Source organism: Durio zibethinus, chromosome 26 (genome assembly GCF_047325235.1).
Source record: "Durio zibethinus cultivar Kanyao isolate XHJ-2024 chromosome 26, ASM4732523v1, whole genome shotgun sequence".
Taxonomy (NCBI): domain Eukaryota; kingdom Viridiplantae; phylum Streptophyta; class Magnoliopsida; order Malvales; family Malvaceae; genus Durio; species Durio zibethinus.
In genome coordinates this window covers 2,297,716-2,318,640 of record NC_143187.1, presented here as the reverse complement: position 1 = coordinate 2,318,640, position 20,925 = coordinate 2,297,716, and the positions used below count along the sequence as shown (strand labels likewise).

Below are 20,925 nucleotides of genomic sequence, written 5' to 3'. Positions count from 1 at the left end.
CAAAAACAAAACGACCCAAATTTTTTATCTATTATTCTCTTCCAAAAATTTGTCTTTTCAAAATATTATTTTTTTCTACCAATTCTAGTATCAACTATTAGAGAGTGGAATCTCTGATATGTATGTTGAATAAAATAATTTTAAATATTTTAAATGCATTGTTCTCAATTGTAAAAATAAAATATTTTAAAATTAAAATTCATTGATAAGTGACAAAGTGCCACCATAGGAAGACCAGAGGCAGCCTCCTCACTTGACTTCCACAGTTCCACTTTGAATGAATGTAAATTCTAATAATTTTGAAAAGTTAGATTCCCATTCCACTAAGTAAGAAATTAATATTTAATTACTCAGGTATGGTGCTCTTTGCACCTGTTGTCGCCTTTGAATCAAACTTCTTATTGTTCTTTCTTCCTCTCGTCGTTAAAACACTCATCTTCTTCTCTGGTCATTAGAATTTTTCTTGTTTTTCCTGTTGGGAAATTTAATCATTTTCTTGGAATTATAATCTTGTGCAACACTATGGGGAACGTTTTCTCGTTTCAATTGTCGTGTGATACCATAATTTCTCGCTGCTGGGATTGTGTTGCTGGACAAGTAATCTACCCATGCCATCTTGAAGAAAACCTTGCTGGATTGAACACAGCTCTGGACGAATTAAAGGAGAGAAGGAATGATGTGGAGACGGAAGTCAACATCGCTGTACAACAAAAATTGAGGCCGCTGGATGAAGTTCGAGGATGGCTTTCAAGGGCGGAAACTATGATAAATGAAGTTCAACTGCTTATTGATGGTCCTGAAGAAATCAAGAATTTATGCTTGGGAGGCTGTTGTTCCAAGAATCGCAAGCCTACCTTCAATTTCAGCAAAAAAGTAGCCAAAAGACTACGCGATGTTAAGGATCTAAAGGGAAAGGGAGATTTTAAAGTGGTAGCTACGGAGGCACCTGCACCTTCGGTGGTTCAAAGACCGAGCGACTCTGCCTTAGGCTTGGAATCCATGTGCAATAAGGTCTGGAGTGCCTTTGAACAAAAGCATGTGGGAATTATTGGCTTATATGGCGTTGGGGGAGTTGGCAAGACAAGGCTCTTGACTGAAATCAATAACAAGATTGGTGTTTTATCCGGTGGTTTTGATGTGGTTATTTGGGTTGTGGTGTCTAAAGCATTTTATATTGGAAGGCTCCAAGATGATATTGCAAAGAGGATTGGCCTTTTTAATGGAATTTGGAGTGAGAAAACACCCGATGAGAAAGCTATCGACATCTCGGAGATTTTGAGAGAAAAGAAATTTGTATTGTTGTTAGATGATTTATGGGAAAGAGTTGACCTATCCAAGGTAGGGATACCCGTCCCGAATCAAGAAAATGGTTCCAAACTAATTTTTACAACTCGTTCTACTGAGGTGTGTGGCCAAATGGGAGCTCATAAGAAGATTCAAGTGCAATGTTTGCCCGAAGAAGAGGCTTGGAAATTGTTTGAGGAACATGTTGGTAAAGATGTCTTTGATTGTCATCCAAGTATTCGTGGGCTAGCTCAAGAAGTGGCCAAAGAATGTGGAGGACTACCTCTTGCAATCATCACCATCGGTCGTGCCATGGCTTGCAAGAACACACCCGAAGAATGGAAAGACACAATTGAAGTCTTGAAGAAATCAGCCAATTTAGTTTTTCCAAACATGGGTGAAGAGGTATATCCCCTTCTAAAATTCAGTTATGATAATTTGCAAAATGACATGGTTCGATCTTGCCTCCTATATTGTAGCTTGTTCCCTGAAGATTTTCAAATTGATAAAGAAAAGCTGATAGATTTCTGGATAGTAGAAGGATTTTTGGATGAACATGACACCATAAGTCACGCTCGAAATCAAGGACACCGCATCATTGGTTCTCTCATTCATGCATGTTTACTGGAAGGAGTATATGATTGGAGTATAAAAATGCATGATGTGATTCGTGACATGAGTTTGTGGATAGCATGTACGTGTGAAGCAGAGAAATGGAAGTTTTTTGTGCAAGCAGGTTATCATTTGACTCGAGTGCCAGAAGGTGGAAGATGGAAAGGTATGCGAAGAATATCGTTGATGAAAAACGAGATTAAAAATCTAACAGAAGCACCTAACTGTCCCGATCTTCAAACTTTGTTTCTCAATGATAACCATCAATTGAAGGTGATTCACAGTGATTTCTTCCAATTTATGTGTGGCCTAAAAGTTCTAAGCTTTAGGAATTGTCATCTTATAACTAAATTGCCTGTGGGGATTGCAAAATTGGTATCTCTAGAATATCTCGACCTATCATTCACAGGTATAAGAGAGCTACCAATTGAATTGAAGGCTTTACAAAAGCTGAAGTGTTTGAACTTGAGTTGCATGTACTGTCACATCACAATCCCAAGAGGGTTGATATCTGGTTTCTCAAAGCTGCGAATATTCAGAATGATTGTCTATTCTCCTTTGGATGAGGCAGTAGAAGAAAGTAATGAATGCTTGTTAGAAGAATTGCAGTGCTTGAATCACTTGAATGCATTGTCCTTGTCTGTAACAAGTGCCTTTGCTCTTGATAGATATTTGAATGCAGAAAGATTACACAACTACACTGAAGATATTTCGCTTGAGGTTTTGAAGGACTCAATGCAATTGAATATTTTACCTTTAGCAAATATCAAGTCTCTACATTCTCTAGCAGTTGCGAGTTGTGAAAGTTTGGAAGAAGTGAAGATGGAGTGGGCAGGGGAAGGCAGAATGACAAAAGCACAGAACCGCATTCAAACCTCTGTGATTGTAACCCAATATTGCTTCCAAAGCCTCCACAAGGTAATCATGATCAACTGCTCAAAATTGAGGGACATAACATGGCTTATTCTCGCTCCAAATTTGAGGAATGCTTTTGTAGAAGACTGCAATAAAATGGAAGAAATAATCAGTGAGATAAAACTGAGTGAGGTGGCAGAGCTTGTAGGAACTTTAACCCCATTTGAAACACTCAAATATCTTACTTTAAGGAAGCTACCAGAATTGCAGAGCATTTACTGGAATGCACTACCCATCTCATGTATAAAGGAAATTCACGTTCAAAATTGCCCAAAGCTGAGGAGACTTCCACTCAACTCTAACAGTGCAAATGGAAACAAAATCAGCATTAAAGGAGAGGAAAAGTGGTGGAAAGAGCTGCAATGGGAGGATGAATCTACTAGAAATGCTTTTCTTCCTTGTTTCATTGCAATTTAAAGAAAGGCATGAAATTGCAAGTAAGTAATCTTACATTTACCTTTCTCCATCTCTGTTACCGTTGTCTTGAACTTGTTGTGTCGTATGTAGCTTTTATCGCTGTTTTAGGATTTGGCAAGCAATAGATGGCGTTTGGAGGGCCAGAAAAACCCCACTTGGAGCTTAGATCTAGAAAAGTCTAAGGCCTTTTTAGGGAAATCGAAGCAGATACAAAAAAGATGAGATTGAGGATAAAGGAATTTATTTATTTTTTGGTTTTCAGTACCGACGATGACGACGGTGGCAGCTATAGAGCTTCGTCGGAACCTAGGTTCAGTTGAAGTTTCCGATGAGTGTACTGTTAAGTTTTATAAAAAGGTAAGAGAAAAAGGACAGGAATTTTGGGTTAGAGAGAGAAAATGAGGCGAAGAACGAGATCAGCCTGTTGATTTTTGGGATTTTATTGGATATTAAAACGTTGTCGTTTTGGTAACTAAAGGAAGAAGCTGCAAGCTACATCTTAATTGTGACCTGCGGCCCAATTTGAGTGGCAAGCCAGCCCATATAACTTGGTTTGGGCTGCTAAATTTGGTTTCACCCAAAATTTTGATAGTATTATTTTTAAAATTTTAGTTTTATTTATTTGGTTATTTTAATTTTTAATTTTATGTTTTTTATTTTAATTTTTAGATTAGGTAAATGTTTTAATTATTTTAATACGTGATAGTCAAGAAAACCAAAAATGAGAAACAATAAGATTAAATAATTGTAGATATAATTGTTTTGAACAATTATATTTTTACTTTCTTCATGTAAATTTAATAAATTTTGAGGCTAAATGGAGATTTGACCAATGACGAAATTTTATGAAAATTTGCTTACTTGCTATTTTCTTGGAAGTGTCTAAGCGAAACAACTTTATATTGTCTATTAAAAGTTCAATCTGAATATCTAATTTACTTTAACTACATTTATCTAATATGTCTTGCAAATTGTTTTTGAAGCAAAAGCATCAACTAAAAGAAGGTAATGATGATGCATTGTTTATTGTTTTGGTTGAAAATACTGTGTAGGATTGTTGTGGGAATATCTATGTCCAATGCTTCACTGTCTTTGAAGAAATTTAGTTATCATTAGTCAATTTATCATGAAGCTAGCTTGCTAAAAGTACTATGTTTCTTGCAGAGAGTATTTTTTGAGAAAATCTAATATTTCCTTTATTCTTAAAAAATACTGTAGATGTTCAGCAAGACAGTTTTGGATGCTGCTATCCTTAGGCATACTGGATCTGGCTACTTGTATGTACCCTGTCTGAAGAGAAGAGAAACAAGCCTCAGAAAGCAAAATCACCTGCTACTCCTTTTTAGCAGATTGGGAGAGACTTTAAAGCTCGTTTGTGTGCTGCTGAACTAGAAAATAAGGTCATTGGTGATCATTGTGGTGTAGATTATAATTACTCGTTCCTTAATCGGATTGCTTGTTACAGTGTTGCTTTTCTGTTGTAAACCTGGGGATTATTTTTCGTTAAAACAGATTTACTGTTGTTTTCCTGGTTCTTCTTGCATGAATGTAATTTCAATTGTCCTAAAAAAAAAGCTACTTACCCACCCCTCTCCGCTCAACCCACCCACACACATTGTTTAAGTATTCATCTTACATGAACTTTTTAGTTGTGTTATTGCGTGTATCATGTTTCAATAAGCAACTGATCCTTTAACAAAGTTTGATAATCACTTCTCCATAAATTTTCTCTTCTGGGTAGGAGGATGTTGATGTTAGAATGGAAGGATGAAAGAAGTACAGAATATTGAGCCACTTATACCAAAATCAAGATCACATTTCATACTACAAAACCCTCCAAGGAATCGATAAAAAGCTCATTGAAAAGTGAAGTTTCGACCACCTAAAGTTGGACTATCAGAATTATCATTTTTTTAAACTTCAAAAATTCTTAGTTCTTAAAATACACAATCAAATTAAATGCAACAAAGATCATTTACCTTAAAACTTGACATGCAATCATAAAATCTCAAGATGGCAACCTTCAACATTGTTGCTCTCTTCTTTTTTTTTTTTAACTTTTTCTTTTCTTTCGCTTTAGGGAGAAGAATGCATTAGAATAGGGTTAAAATCTGATAAATTACACTATGACCACTAAAAGTGTTCTATTGTTTAAAACAATCCTTGTTGCCAAAATCGTCCAAACTTTATTTTTACAATTTAGTCCCCTTCACAAATTCATCCAACAACATACCAAAATTAAAACACCCAAGCTAAAATAAATAAAATAATATTTTTATAATATAAAAAATTAATATAACAAAAGCTTTGGGAGGGGGTATTACAGTAGCCACTGTCAAACTTGGCAATGAAATACCCCACTGATTAAAGTGTGTAAATTTGAATATTTTGAAGTTTTTCCGTTATCTCTTTTTTCGCTTTTGAATTTTCTAAACTAGTATGATTTGTTGAAAATGCCATTTTATGAGATATCTTTCTTTTTCATTTTACATATAATGCGTCAAAGTCGAAGATTGGGGTGAGGATCTTATACATTTCTGTCAATCCATAGCTTATATCTACATCCTTTTGGTTGCTGACTTGCAGCTACTTCAAATTTAGCAGATGAAGAGACTAACATGTCTGGTTTGACTAGCCAGCTTATTGCAAAATCATCTGGGGTGAGTTCGTAATTGTTTTTGTAAATCATTAATGCAAGCATATATGCTATGCAAAATCATTATTGAAGTTTACTGGGCAGTTAATGAACTATGCTTGCATAGCTGTTTCAAATTTTAACTCTGTTTTAAGCAGCTGTGAAGAAACAATAGATGGGACTTGGAGAAAATGCAGTAGTTGATTGGTCTGCTTTTTATGTACTCATAATTTAGAAATTGAGAATAAATATGTGAATATGCCTGCTTAGGGACTTCCTTTTATAAATGAATGAAAGAACATACTTTTAGCTTTTCTTTATTGAAGTTTGTAGTTTACAATTTCTAACTACGGGTGGAATCTCTGGTCAGAGATATACGCAATACGACTTCAATTGCTGAGTTTGAACTAAAAGTAAGCTGGTTTAAACTTTAAATACTTGTGTCATAAATTGCTTTATAATGTGAATGGCTTTTCTACGTGAAATTGTTTTCTTTTGTATCCAAAAGAATTGCAGATCTTTTGTTTTATGAATTATCAAATTCTTAAGCTTTCTGTCTGTCTCCATGTGTTAGCTTGGTGGATTTCGGCTATATATTGTGAGGGACTTAGCTGGAAAAAGTGAAGCTCCAACTGCGATCCCAAGTCCTCCTCCTGTCAGCTTCAGCAGTAATAAAACTGTTGAAGCACCTGACTCAAATGGGGCTGTTTCTTAACCTTCTTTAGCTATCACCAAATCAATATCTTCTTCAGGGAAAATCCAATCATTACTTGATAAAGCTGCAGATGAAGGCTTGGTGATACTTCAGTCTCCAAAGGTGAGAACCTGAAATTTGAATTCTTCTCTTTCTTTGAGCTAGTAGAACTAAGATGATAAATTGTGCAGGTAGGTTTCTTCAGGAAAAGGGAAGCATGCTCCACCGTCGTGTAAAGAGTTAATACTTCAATAAATTTTGGTAGGAGTATTTGTTTATTTTAGGGGACCAAAAAATACATTGTTTTGATCACATTATAATAAAAGATACCGTTTTTACAATTTGATCATAGCATTCAAGATAGTTTCACTGTTCCTCTTTTTCAAAATATCTTCAACAGACAAAACGTACATGAAACTACTAGTTTTGGAAGCCATATCTAGTGTATCCTATTGGTTTTCTTGTACTGTCAAATTGGGAGTCCCAATTGTTGTTGTTGTTTTTTTTTTTTTTTTTTTTTCCATAGGTTAGAGGTTCTGTTGAGAAATTGTGAGTTAGTTTCTGTAACAAAAGGATCAATCCCTGATGGTAACATTTCCTATTTTGCAACAGAAGCAAATATTGAAGGAGGGGAAAGTGCTTTGCGATATTGAGCAACTAGGCGGTGAAGTTCCAATTGAGGTATGAATCTTGACATAGATAGGAATTACTATGTTTTGTATGTTGACTGATGGAAATCGAGGGTTGATTTCACCCTACTTCTCTTGCTACTAACTTCATATTTATGCTTCTATTTATCTGACCAATCGATCTGGATTTCATTTTCTAATTCTGATCATTCTTTTACCAGTCTGATGTATCTGGGGAAGTCATAAAAATTCTAAGAGAGGATGGTGGTATGTCTTGTCATCTTTCGATATATTTCATTTTGTGGTATTTTGTAGTGACCTGGTCATTTATTCTTACTTGTTTTGCTTAACATGACTGGCGATGCTCCTATCGCACTACTCCCTTCTTTCTGGGGATAAAGAAGCTGCAGTAGGTGATTTGGTTGATTTGCTTGTTGTTATACAATGTTGTTAGTTAATAGTTTGTCACAGATATAAGCTTTGTGTTCTTTACCTTCTTTAATATAATGGTTATAAATGCCTGTAGGATTGGAGTACACGAGATCTCCATGAAAATTTAGTGTTTCTGATAAACATTTGTAGTATTGGAATGGGTTCTTTCCTACAAGTAATCGGAATATAGAACAACATTTGGAATCTGCCTTTGAACTTCCACTTTCCAATTAATTACTGTCCAGCGGTGGGATGTTAACTTTGGACTTTATTGCCTGAATGTATGATATATTTATAATAAGGCTATATGGGAATAGAAATGTTTTTTTTTTTTGCGTGAACTGATATATTCCAATATAGTATGACATACATCATATGTATCATTTGTCAAAAACTACACCTAGTAATTTATATATTTATATCATTTAAAATATTAATAATTCATGTATTTATATCGTATTTTATATAAAAAATTATGTGTCGTAATTTATATCAATACAAAAACTTAAAATATATTTTATTGATTTTATCAAATTCATATATAAATTATATCATATTCTTTTTTTTTATCATTTTCTATTTAATTTAATTAAATCTCTAACAATTTTATATAATTTAATGAAAATCATGAGTTAATAATGGTGAGCATTGGATTCATAAAAAAAATATAATTAAATCTTAAACAAAAAAAATTTTAAACTAATAATCATGTTGTTTTAACACACCACGAAACTTTAAAATTTGGACTGAGATTTATTAAGTTTGTAGTTGGTAATCGGTAACTTTATACCTTATTATATTAAAAAGATATATTTATATAAATGATAAATGATATCAAAGAGTATTTTATTAAAATATAATTTTGAAACTATGTAATATTAAAATGTACCTTAATAACTTTTTTCTTGGATGCATGCTCGCAGGTTTATTAATTTTTTAAAATTAATTTTCTCTCTATATTATATTGCTATAGAACAGATATTAATTAAAATAAGCATTTAGTTGTTTATATCTTTTTACTTTTTTTTTCCTTTGGTTGGGGTTTCTAATTAATGTTTAACTATTATAAGTATGATGTTAGACAATCATTTTTTACTTATCAAAGAAATAGCTTAATAGAAAAATTCAAATCATGTCATTATCAATTGAAACACTTGGGTTAAAGTTTATAAAGTTTTAAAACTAAATTACACTTATAAAAGAATTAAAACTCAACCAAATTTCATAAAAGTGATAATCATAAATTAATTGTAATCTATATTTATAAAATTATTAGTCTAAATCTATATCTAATAAATAATAATTTTTAGTTCCAATAGAATTTAAAGTCCCTAAAAAATAATTAATAATCAAACCAAAAGAAATGGACACATACCATTGGGTTTATCGTTGAACTGGGACTTTTAAATTAAGAAATAGAAATGAAATCTTATATATAAATGCTGCAAATTTACAATAAAAAGTGTCATGTATCAGTCATGTGACCTGTCACGTGGCAATCTTTTGATTTTTGATTTTTTATTTTTTGGTAGTTCCTGCCTTTTTTATTTTTTTTTATTTTTTTAAAAGGTGTTGGGTTCATAATTTTTTTTGAAGGAGTGGGATCCCTTTTTTTCAATGGATTCCTTTTTATTTTGGCTTTTTCTTTTTAATTGCTGGGATCACATGTTTTTTTAACTTTTTAAAAATGTGTGGGGTTCGCATTTTTTAAGTTGATCATTCGATTTTATTTTTCTCACTCATTTTTCAAATTTCTTTCTTTTTTGTTATGTTCAATATTTTAAAATATATATATTTAAAAAAAAAAAATTTTGTGATTCACTTGTCCTATTTTTTTTATTTTTTTCTATTTCTTCCTTTTATAATTTTTTCAAAAAATTTATTTTTTTCGTTTTAATTTTATTTTGAAACTAAGTATCAAGGGTTTATTTTTTCCTTTTTTTAATTTTTTATTTATACATAATTGATAATTTTTTTTTTTTTACATTTTCTGGTCAAATCCACTTTATATCAATGGTATACAATATGCCAAGTCATTTTTTTCTTTTTTTCTCTTTTTCCTATTAACCTTTTTTTTATTAAACATTTTTTAATATTTAATATTTGTAAATATTTTGACTTTTTTAATATGAGTCACCTGATATTATTATTAAAAATATATGTTTATTTTTTATTTTTTCCTTTTTAATTTGATAATTTTTTAAAAAAATTATATTAATGAATGTGTTGGCTTCACATCCTAATTTTATTTTTCATTTTTTGAATTTTTTTAGTTTTATTTTTTAATTCATAATATAAAATTTTCGATAAAAACTCATAATTACTTATGTGAGGTGCAACACATTTTTTTTAATTTTTTGTCTTTTATTTCTTTTTTTAAGGTTTTTCATTTTTTCTTTTAATAAAAAAGCAAATGTATATAAGTGTCACCTAATTTTATTTTTCTTTTCCCCTTTTTATATTTTTTGTTTTAAAATTTTCCAATTAAAAATATTTCTCAGCAAAAGAAATTGATCAATCAATTCTTTTTAAAAAAATTAATGTAGGTGTATATGACAAAAATCCTGTTTTTGATGTATTTCAATTCATCTAGATTTGATAAATTTATGTTTTTAAAAAAATTGAGATTGAATTGTGGTTTTGTTTTTTAAATCCAGGTAAAATGAAAAACGGTTTTAAAATGTTTTGTCTTGCTTGAATATATAAATATATTTTTAATTATTCATTTGATTTAATATTTTATTTATATATCAATAAAATTAATATTTAATATTTTAATTTAATAAATTTTTGTGTTATTTTTACAAATTTAATATTAATCAATTTTATTACAAATTGTGTTGGTTGATACAGAGGTCATAACAATTTGTATTTGACAAGTTGATCCATCTCAATTAAATAAGGGATCAAATTATTTTAAATTGTGATAATATTGAAGCGTGTTGCTTTTTTTTTTAAAGAAAAAGCAGTTCAGGGTGAAAACATTTTTAAGAGGTTCTGTCCGACCAATTTTGAAATATATATAAAAATATTTATTTTTTATTAATTTTATTTTTTATACATTATATTAATAAAGAGATTATTTGATATTTTAAGTTTAATATATCCATGGCACCATCTATGAGGTCATTATATTAATTAGATAACTTTTTTTTAAAAAAAGCAATCGAAATAAAAACATGTTATCTTTATTTTTCTTACTTCTCACTTTTTTAAAATTAAATAAATTTTATTATAAAAATTAACTAATTAGATATGACAATAAAAATTTTTTATTCACGTTAATGCGCCAGTTTTTTTGCTAGTTACTTTAAAAATTAGAAATGAAATGTGAGATGAAAAAATATATAAAAATATTAAACAAGAAAAGAAAAGGTGATAAGCATCCAATGCGTGTTTTTTATAACATATTTTATATTAAAATTATGTATTATAATTTGTGTCAATATAAAATCTCAAATTATATTTTATTGGTTTTGTCAAATTCATATATAAATTATGTTATACTCTTTTATTTTATCATTTTCTATATAATTTAATTAAATCTCTAACAATTCTATATAATTTAATGAAATCATAAGTTAATAATGGTGAGTATTTGATTCATAGAAAAAATGCAGTTGAATCTTAAACATAAAAAACAATTAAACTAATAATCATGTTTTTTGATCGCATCAAAAAACTTTAATATTTGGATTAAGATTTATTAAGTTTTTAGATAATAATCAATAACATTATACCTTATTATATTAAAAACATATATGATAAATGATATCAAAGGGTATTCTAATAAAATATATTTTTTAGAATGTATAATATTAAAATGTACCTTAATAACTTTTTCTTGCATGCATTCTTGCACCTATATAAAATATTTTTTAAAATTAATTTTTCTTTTATATTATATTGTTGTCGAACATATATTAATTAAAATCAACAATTAATTGTTTAAAATCAACATTTAATTGTTTATATCTTTTTACCTTTTTTTTTTCTTTTGGTTGAGGTTTCTAATTAATGTTTAATTATTATAAGTATGATGTTAGACAATTATTTTTTACTTATTAAAGAAATAGCTTAATAGAAAATTCAAATTATGTCATGATCGAAACACTTTGGCTTCAAAGTTTATAAACTATTAAAACCAAATTACACTTAAAAAAGAATTAAAACTCAACTACATTTCATAAAGTAATAATTATAAATTAATTATAATCCATATTTTTAAAATTATTAATTTAAATCTTTATCTAATTAATAATAATTTTTTGTTCCAATAAAATTTAAAATCCCTAAAAAATAATTAATATTATTAACAAAACTTTCAAATAAAAAATAATAAATACGTCCTATTTAATTTATCGGTTGAGTTGGGATTTTAAATTAAGAAATAAAAACGAAACGCTATATACAAATATTGCAAATTTATAGCAAAGAGCGTTACGTGGCTGTCATGTGACCTGTGACAGCCTCTTGCTTTTTTTTTTTTTTTTTTGTGGTCGGTCTCCTTGTTTTTTTTTTTTTTTTTTTTTTTTTTAAAGGGGTGTGAGGTTCACATTTTCCGGATCCATTTTTTTCAACTCAATCTTTTTTTCTGTCGGCTTTTTATTTTTTAATTGGTTGAGCCCACATGTTTTTTAAATTTTTTTACAAAGAACGGGCTCACTTTTTTTTTTTTTTTAAGTTATCGTTTGATTTTATTTTTTTCACCCATTTTAATTTATTTTTTTATTTTATTCAATATTTTAAAGACATATATTAAAAGAATTTTTTTGAAACTCACTTATAGTAATTTTTTTAACTTTTTTTTCTATTTTTAGTTTTTCCAACAAATTATTTTTTTTATTTTTTTTGAAAATTCACTTGCTATTTTTTTTTCTTAATTTTTCTTTTTTATTTTTACATAATTGATAAATATTTTTTGTTTTGTTAGATCTACTTTAAATCAATTATATATAATATGTCAAGTCATTTATTTTTTGTTAATCTTATTCATTTTTTTCTATTAACTTTTTTAATATTAAATATTTTTTATATTTTAACTTTTTTAATATGAGTCACTTTATATTATTATTAAAAATATATGTTTTATTTCTTAATCTAATCATTTTAAAAAAAATTATATTAATAGATGCGTTGGCTTTGCATCCAAATTTGATTTTTTTTTATTTTTTGGTTTTTTTTTAATTCATAATGTAAAATTTTCTATAAAAACTCATTATTGTTAACGTAGGATATGAACTCAAATTTTATTTTACTTTTCGTCCTTTTTTAAGTTTTTTTCTTTTTTAAAAAAAATTAGATCATCCCTTTTATAAAAAACAATGAATATGTATAAGTGCCACCTAATTTTTTTTTTTTTGCTTTTCATTTTTTTTAATTCTTTTAAATTCGAAACATTTTACAACAAAAGAAATTGGTCAATCAATTTTTTTTTAAAAAAAATCAATATAGTTATATATGATAAAAAAATTTTATTTGATAGATTTCGATTCACGATAGATGTAATTTAAAAAAAAAAATAAAATTGAATCAAGTTTTTTTTTTTAATCTAGGTCAAGTAGGAAATGACTTTAGGTTATTTTATCCTACCTAAGTATATAAATATATTTTAATTATTCAATTGATTTTATATTTTTATTTATATATCAATAAAATTATTATTTAATATTTTAATTTAATGAATCTCTATATATTTTTACAAATTTTTTATTAATTAATATTATACCAAATGGTATTGATTGATATAAATGTCATAAAAATTTATATTAGACAAGTTTGATCAATTTCTATTCGATAAAGGGTCGAATTTTTTTATATTAAAACGTGTTGCTTTTTTTTAAAAGAAATAAGAAATTAAGGTGGAAGGATATTTAAAGTATTTTATCTTGATTAATTTTAAAGTATATATTTTATTATTAATTTTATTTTATATATTATATTAATAAATTAATTATTTAATATTTTTAAGTTTAACAAAAGCATTCGACATCTTTTATGAGGTTTTTTTTTTTTTTTTACTTTTTTTAAAAATTAGATAAGTTTTGAAAAAATTAAAGTCAATCAAAATAAAGACGCGTTATTCTTTTTTTTTTTTTTTGTTATTTTTCACTTTTTTTTTAATTTATATGAATTTTATTATAAAAAACTAATTATTTAGATATGATAAAAAAAAATTGATCCGCCACTAAACGTGATTTGTTGCTACGTCCTTTAAAAAATAGAAACAATATTTGAGATGAAAAAATATAAAAATATCAAATGAGAAAAGGAGAGGTTACAAGCATCCGAGGAAAAAAATAAAATAAAAAGCGATCATGTCGGCATATGCTTCCAAAATATATATATATTAAAGGAGAAAAGGAAAGGTAATAAGCATCCAATGGTTATGAGTATTGGGTCCTACTGCTTTTATTGACTGATTTGAAGATTCCGAGCAAATTCTTTGCAAGCGCCTATCATTTGTGGAATTTGATAAAAAGGACATTGGAAATAAAAATATTCTACTTTTCTACGCTGTCAGTTACCGGAAATTAATGCAAATACAAAGTCTTTTTCCTCCTTTTTTTATTTTGTTTTTTACATGCAAAATTTTTTCTTATGAACATTAAGAAAATTATAAGTAGAAAATTTTATTTTTTTAAACTATGACTGAGTTTTGATTGATTGCCACAACCTTCAATTATGTGCAATCAAAGTTTCTGTTGTTATGAAGTTATAACCAAACTTTAGAAAATTTTAATACAATTTCATAAATTTTTTTTATCTTTTTTTAGAATAATATTTTCAAATCAAGTTTTGAATATTAAAACTCAGGTTTTTGTTATTCAAAACTTGCAGTTATAAGCTTATAACAACTAGAAGATTGGGATGATAACAAGTTTTATCAACTCAAAAAAATATGAGTAATTATAAAAAAAATACAAAATCAATGATGCATATATCTTTCTATTTAAAAAAAAAAAAAACCAAAACAAAACTACCCAATTCTTTTTATCTATTATTTTCTTCCAAAAATTTTATGTCTTCAAAATATATTTTTTTACCAATTATAGTATCAATTATTAGAAAGTGAAAAAACTTATATGTATTTTGAATAAAATCATTTTAAATATTTTAAATTTATTCTTCCCAGTAGTAAAAATAAAAATATTTTAAAATTTAAATTTATTGAGAATTGAATATTTGCCACAACTTGCCATCACAGGAAGACCAGAGTTAGTCTCCTCACTTTGACTTCCACAGTTCCACTTTGAATGAGATGTAAGTTTTAATAATTTTGAAAAGTTAGATTCCCATACCACCAACTAAGAAATTAATATTTAATTTCTCAGCTATGATATTTAATTGCTCAGCTATGGTGCTCTGTACACCTTTTGTTGACATTGATTCAACCTTGTTATTGTTCTTTCTTCCTGTCGTTGTTAAACACTCGTCTTCTTCTCTGGTCATTAGAATTTTTCTTGTTTTTCCTCCTGGGAAATTTAATCATTTTCTTGGAATTATAATCTTTTGCAAAACTATGGGGAATGCTTTCTCGTTTCAATTGTCGTGTGATACCATAATTTCCCGCATCTGGGATTGTGTTGCTGGACAAGTAATCTACGCATGCCATCTTGAAGAAAACCTTACTGACTTGAACACAGCTCTGAACGAATTAAAGGAGCGAAGGAATGATGTGGAGAGGAAAGTCAACATCACTGTACAACAAAATTTGATGCCGCTGGATGAAGTTGGAGGATGGCTTTCAAGGGCAGAAACTATGATAAACGAAGTTGATGCACTGCTTACTGATGGTCCTAAAGAAATCAAGAATTTATGCTTGGGAGGCTGTTGTTCCAAGAATTGCAAGTCTACCTTCAAATTCAGCAAAAAAGTGGACAAAAGACTACGTGATGTTAAGGATCTAAAGGGAAACGGAGCTTTTGAAGTGGTAGCTATGGAGGCACCTGCAGCTCCGGTGGTTGAAAGACCGAGCGACTCTGTCGTAGGCTTGGAATCCATGTTCCATAAGGTCTGGAGTGCCTTTGAACAAAAGCATGTGGGAATCATTGGCTTATATGGCTTTGGGGGAGTTGGCAAGACTAGGCTCTTGACTGAAATCAATAACAAGATTGGTGTTTCAGCCGGTGGATTTGATGTAGTTATTTGGGTTGTGGTGTCTAAAGCATTTTCTATTCGAAAGGTCCAAAATGATATTGGAGACAGGATTGGCCTTTCTAGTGAAATTTGGCGTGATAAAGCACCCAACGAGAAAGCTACAGACATCTTGGGGATTTTGAGGAAAAAAAAAATTGTATTGTTGTTAGATGATATATGGAAAAGAGTTGATCTATCCAAGGTAGGGATACCTGTCCCAACTCAAGAAAATGGTTCCAAACTAATTTTTACAACTCGTTCCACTGAGGTGTGTGGCCAAATGAGAGCTCATAAAAAGTTTCACGTGCAATGTTTGCCCGAAGAAGAGGCTTGGAAATTGTTTGAGGAACATGTTGGTAAAGATGTCTTTGACAGCCATCCAAATATTCGTGGGCTAGCTCAAGAAGTGGCCGAAGAATGTAAAGGACTACCTCTTGCACTCATCACTATCGGCCGTGCCATGGCTTGCAAGAACACACCCGAAGAATGGAAATACACAATTGAAGTCTTGAAGAAATCAGCTAATTTTGTTTTTCCAAACATGGGCGAAGAGGTATATCCTCTTCTAAAATGCAGTTATGATATATTGCCAAATGACATGGTTCGATCTTGCCTCCTATATTGTAGTTTGTTCACGGAAGATCACGAAATTGATAAAGAAGAGCTGATAGATCTCTGGATATGGGAAGGATTTTTGGATGAACATGACACCATAAGTGAAGCTCAAAACCAAGGCCACCACATCCTTTGTTCTCTCATTCATGCATGCTTATTGGAAGAAGTAAATGATTGGAAAATAAAAATGCATGATGTGATTCGTGACATGTGTTTATGGATAGCATGTGGTTGTGAAGCAGAGAAATGGAAGTTTTTTGTGCGAGCAGGTTATCATTTGACTCAAATGCCAGAGGCTGGACGTTGGAAAGGTATACGAAGAATGTCATTGATGAAAAACGAGATTGAAGATCTAACGGAAGCACCTAACTGTCCCGATCTTCAAACTTTGTTTCTCAACGACAATCGTCGGTTGAGGGTGATTCATGATGATTTCTTCCAATTTATGCGTGGCCTAAAAGTTCTAAGGTTTTGTGGATGTAATGGTCTAACTGAATTGCCAGTGGCGATTGCAAAATTGGTATCTCTAGAATATCTCGACCTATCATGGACAAGTATAAGAGAGCTACCCATTGAATTGAAGGCTCTACAAAAGTTGAAGTGTTTAAACTTGAGTTACATATTCTGTCCCATCACAATACCTAGAGGGTTGATATCTGGTTTCTCAAATCTGCGAATATTGAGAGTGCATCACTCTTATCCTTTCGATGAGGCAGTAGAAGAAGGTAATGAATGCTTGTTAGAAGAATTGCAGTGCTTGAATCACTTGAACGCATTGTCCTTGTCTGTAAGAAGTGCTTTTGTTCTTGATAGATATTTGAATGCAGAAAGATTACACAACTACACTGAAGCTATTGGGCTTGAGATTTTGAAGGACATAAAGCAATTGAAAATTTTATCTTTAGCGAATAGCAAGTCTCTACGTACTCTAGAAGTTATGGACTGTAAAAGTTTGGAAGAAGTGAAGATGGAGTGGGCGGAGGAAGGAAGAATGATAAAAGCACAGAGCCACATTCAAACCTCTGTAATTGCAACCCAACATTGCTTCCAAAGCCTCCACGGGGTGATCATATCCGGATGCTCAAAATTGAGGGACATAACATGGCTCATTCTCGCTCTAAATCTGAGTGTTGTTCATGTAATCCAATGCGATGAAATGGAAGAAATAATCAATGAGATAAAGCTGAGTCAGGTGGCAGATCTTGTAGGAACTTTAACCCCATTTGAAACACTCAAATATCTTAAATTAGAGTTTCTCCCAGAATTGAAGGGCATTTACTGGAATGCACTACCCTTCTCATGCATCAAGGAAATTAGTGTTCAAAATTGCCCAAAGCTGAGGAGACTTCCACTCAACTCTAACAGTGCAAAAGGAAACAAAATCAGCATTAAAGGAGAGGAAAAGTGGTCGAAAGAGCTGCAATGGGAGGACGAATCTACTAGAAATGCTTTTCTTCCTTGTTTCATTGCAATTTGAAGAAAGGCATGAAATTGCAAGTAATCTTACATTTACCTTTCTCCATCTCTGTTACTGTTGTCTTGAACTTGTTGTGTCATATGTAGCTATTGTCGCTATTTTAGGATTTGGTAAGCGGTCGGTGGCGTTTGGAGGGCCAGAAAAACCCCTCTTTTGAGATTAGATCTAGAAAAGTCTAGGGCCTTTCAGGGAAATCGAAGCAGGTACAAAAAAAGAGATGAGATTGAGGAAAATCGAAAAAGAATTTTTTTTTTTTTTTTGGTTTTCAGCACCGATGATGGACGACGGTGGCAGCTATAGAGCTTCTTCAGAACCTAGGTTCGGTTGAAGTTTCCGATGCGTTTACTGTTAAGTTTTATAAAAAGGTTAGAGAGAAGGAATAGGAATTTTGGATTAGAGAGAGAAACTGAATTGTAGAACCGAGATCAGCATGTCGATATTTGGGATTTTGCTGGATATTGAAACGTTGTCGTTTCGGTAGCCAAAGGAAGAAGCTGAGACCTCTAGCCTAATTGTGACTTGCGGCCCAATTTGAGTGGCACACTAGCCCATATAGACTTGTTTTGGGCGCCTTAATTAGGTTTTCACCCAAATTTTGATCGTACTATTTTTAAAATTTTAGTTTTATTTATTTGGTTATTTTAATTGTAATTTTTATGTTTTTTATTTTAATTTTTAGATTAGGTAAATTTTTTAATTATTTTAATTTTTGATAATAAAGAAAACCAAAAAAGAGAAACAATAAGATTAAAAAATTGTAAAAAACAATTTTTTTTTCTTCATATAAATTTAATAAAATTTTGCTACTAAATGGAGTCTTGACCAATGACTAAATTTTATGGAAATTTGCATAGTTGCTATTTTGTTAGAAATGTCCAAATGAAAAAACTTTTATATTATCTATTAGAAGTTCAATCTGAATATCTAATTTGCTTTAATTATATTTATCTAATATGTCTTGCAATTTATTTTGAAAACAAAAGCACCAATCAAAAGGAGATAATGAAGATGCATTGCTTAATGTTTTGGTTGAAAATACTATGCAGAACTGTTGTGGAGAATATCTATGTCCAATGCTTCATCGTCTTTGAAGAAATTTAGTTATTATCAGTCAATTCATCATGAAGCTTGCAAAAAAATATTTTGTTGCTTGTAGAGAGTATTTTTTGAGATCTGATTTTTCCTTTATTCTTCAAAATATTGTAGGTGTGCAGCGAGACGGTTTTGGGTGCTGCTATCCTAAAACCATTTCTAAAGAGAAGAGGCAGAAAGCAAATCTCCTGCCACTCGTTGTTTGTAGATTGAGAAAGACTTCAAAGCTCGTTTGTGTGCTACTAAACTAGAAAATTAGGTCATTGGTGATCATTGTGATATAGATTATAATTACTCGTTCCTTAATGGGATTGCTTGTTACAGTGTTGCTTTTCTGTTATAGACCTTGGTATTATTTGTCTTTTAAAACATATATACTTTTATTTTCCTGTTTCTTCTTCAATCAGCAACTGATCCTTTAACAAAGTTTGACCGTCATTTCTCCATAAATATTGTCTTTTGGGTGGGAGTTTGTCAGAATGGAAGGGTGAGAGAAGTGCAGATTATTAAGCGAAAAGCTATAAAAACATGCAGAATGTTGAGTACTATGAAAATTTGTTCTGCCATTGGATGATTTATGGGACCGAGTTGATCTAACAAAAATTAGAGTTCCTACACCAGACCGACAGCATAACTCCAACTTCACTACACGTTTCAAACAGGTTTGTGGTCTAATGGAAGCCCATTAAAAGTTCAAAGTAAAATGCTTGCCACCACCTTTTGCTTGGCATTTGTTTCAGAAGAAGGTTGGAAATGATACTCTCAACCTGCAGCCAGATATTCCTAAGCTCGCAGTAATTGTGGCCCAAGAGTGTGCCGTTTTGCCACAAGCACTTATCACCATTGGTTGTGCCATCGCCTGCAAGAAGAACCCAAAAGAATAGATTCTTGCAATTGAGGTTCTAAAGAAATGTGCCTCAGAATTTTCAGGTCTGGGTTTGATAGAGCATGCTAGACATCCTGAGTGATTGGTAGAAGACATAAGCATTTCCTCTAAGCAGCTATTCACTCCAAACTCCTGTCTGTTCAATAATTTTAATTCTGATTCCACTTCACAGGATATAATTTCGTAACTATTATAAAATCGACATTTAAACATAATTTTTTTTTTCATTTCATTCATAAACTTTTAAAATTAAATTACTCTTACAAAAAAATTAAATCTCAACCATATTTCATAAAGTGATAATTATAAATTAATTATAACCAATATTTTAAAAATTATTAGTTTAAATCTCTATCTAATTAATAATAATTTTTAGTTACAATAAAATTTAAAATCCCTTAAAAATAATTAATAGTATTAACAAAACTTTCAAAAGAAATGGAGACATACTATTTAATTTTTCGGTTGAGTTGGCATTTTAGATTAAAAAATAAAAACGAAATTACCTTAAAAAATAAAAACAAAATTTGAGATTAAAAAAAAGAAAAAAGATCATGTCGGCATATGCTTCCAAAACTATATATAAAAATATTAAAGGCGAAAAGGAAAAGTGATAAGCATCCAATGGTTTTGAGTATTGGGCCCCACTGCTTTTATCGACTGATTTGAAGATTCCGAGCAAATTCTTTGCCTATCATTTGTGGAATTTGATAAAATGGATATTTGGAAATAAAAATATTCTACTTTTCTACAAGTCTTTTTTCCCTTTTTCAAATTTTTTACATGCAAAGGTTTTTTATTGTACATGGCCTCATTTGAAATACATCGGATCTTTAAAGACAGCGTAATTATTATAAAAAATTATATCAACACTAGTTTTAATATTAAAATATTGTTGTAATGTGTTAAAATTTCCGTCAGTTATTTACTGGAGTTAAAGGTTCTAATTACTTCAAACGTAATTTTTTTCTTTTTTTTAAATTAATAGTTTTTAACTTTTTCTTTAACATTTTTTATTCTGGTTTTTTTACTTTTTTCTGAGATTTTAAGTCTTTTATTTAAAAATTATAAAGCAATTTTGTTAGTTTAATATAAAAA

General features: G+C 29.9%; 1 long non-coding RNA gene and 3 pseudogenes across 6 annotated transcripts; 3 read left to right on the top strand and 1 right to left on the bottom strand.

Annotated features, from left to right (window-relative positions):
* The first annotated feature begins 250 nt into the window (after positions 1-250).
* On the top strand, positions 251-4,755 carry LOC111274457 (disease resistance protein RPS5 pseudogene; annotated as a pseudogene). Its single transcript, XR_016334065.1, has 2 exons — positions 251-3,248; positions 4,447-4,755. The product of XR_016334065.1 is annotated as a disease resistance protein RPS5 pseudogene (transcript).
* Positions 2,527-19,049, bottom strand: LOC111274459 (uncharacterized). 3 transcript variants are annotated; one of them, XR_016334068.1, is made up of 3 exons: positions 18,032-19,049; positions 3,269-3,413; positions 2,527-3,109 (listed from the first exon to the last, which is right to left on the bottom strand). It is a non-coding gene; the product is annotated as an uncharacterized LOC111274459 (long non-coding RNA). The 3 variants fall into 3 exon arrangements; XR_016334067.1 differs by lacking the exon at positions 18,032-19,049 and having other exon boundaries at positions 3,263-4,440; XR_016334066.1 differs by lacking the exon at positions 18,032-19,049 and having other exon boundaries at positions 3,269-4,440.
* Positions 4,508-7,824, top strand: LOC149511112 (uncharacterized; annotated as a pseudogene). The gene is made up of 10 exons (XR_016334352.1): positions 4,508-4,516; positions 4,654-4,776; positions 4,970-4,981; positions 5,667-5,733; positions 5,815-5,888; positions 5,969-6,059; positions 6,209-6,276; positions 6,438-6,680; positions 7,170-7,238; positions 7,408-7,824. The product of XR_016334352.1 is annotated as an uncharacterized LOC149511112 (transcript).
* On the top strand, positions 14,810-19,328 carry LOC111274458 (disease resistance protein SUMM2 pseudogene; annotated as a pseudogene). Its single transcript, XR_016334064.1, has 2 exons — positions 14,810-17,869; positions 19,056-19,328. The product of XR_016334064.1 is annotated as a disease resistance protein SUMM2 pseudogene (transcript).
* The last annotated feature ends 1,597 nt before the right edge of the window (positions 19,329-20,925 follow it).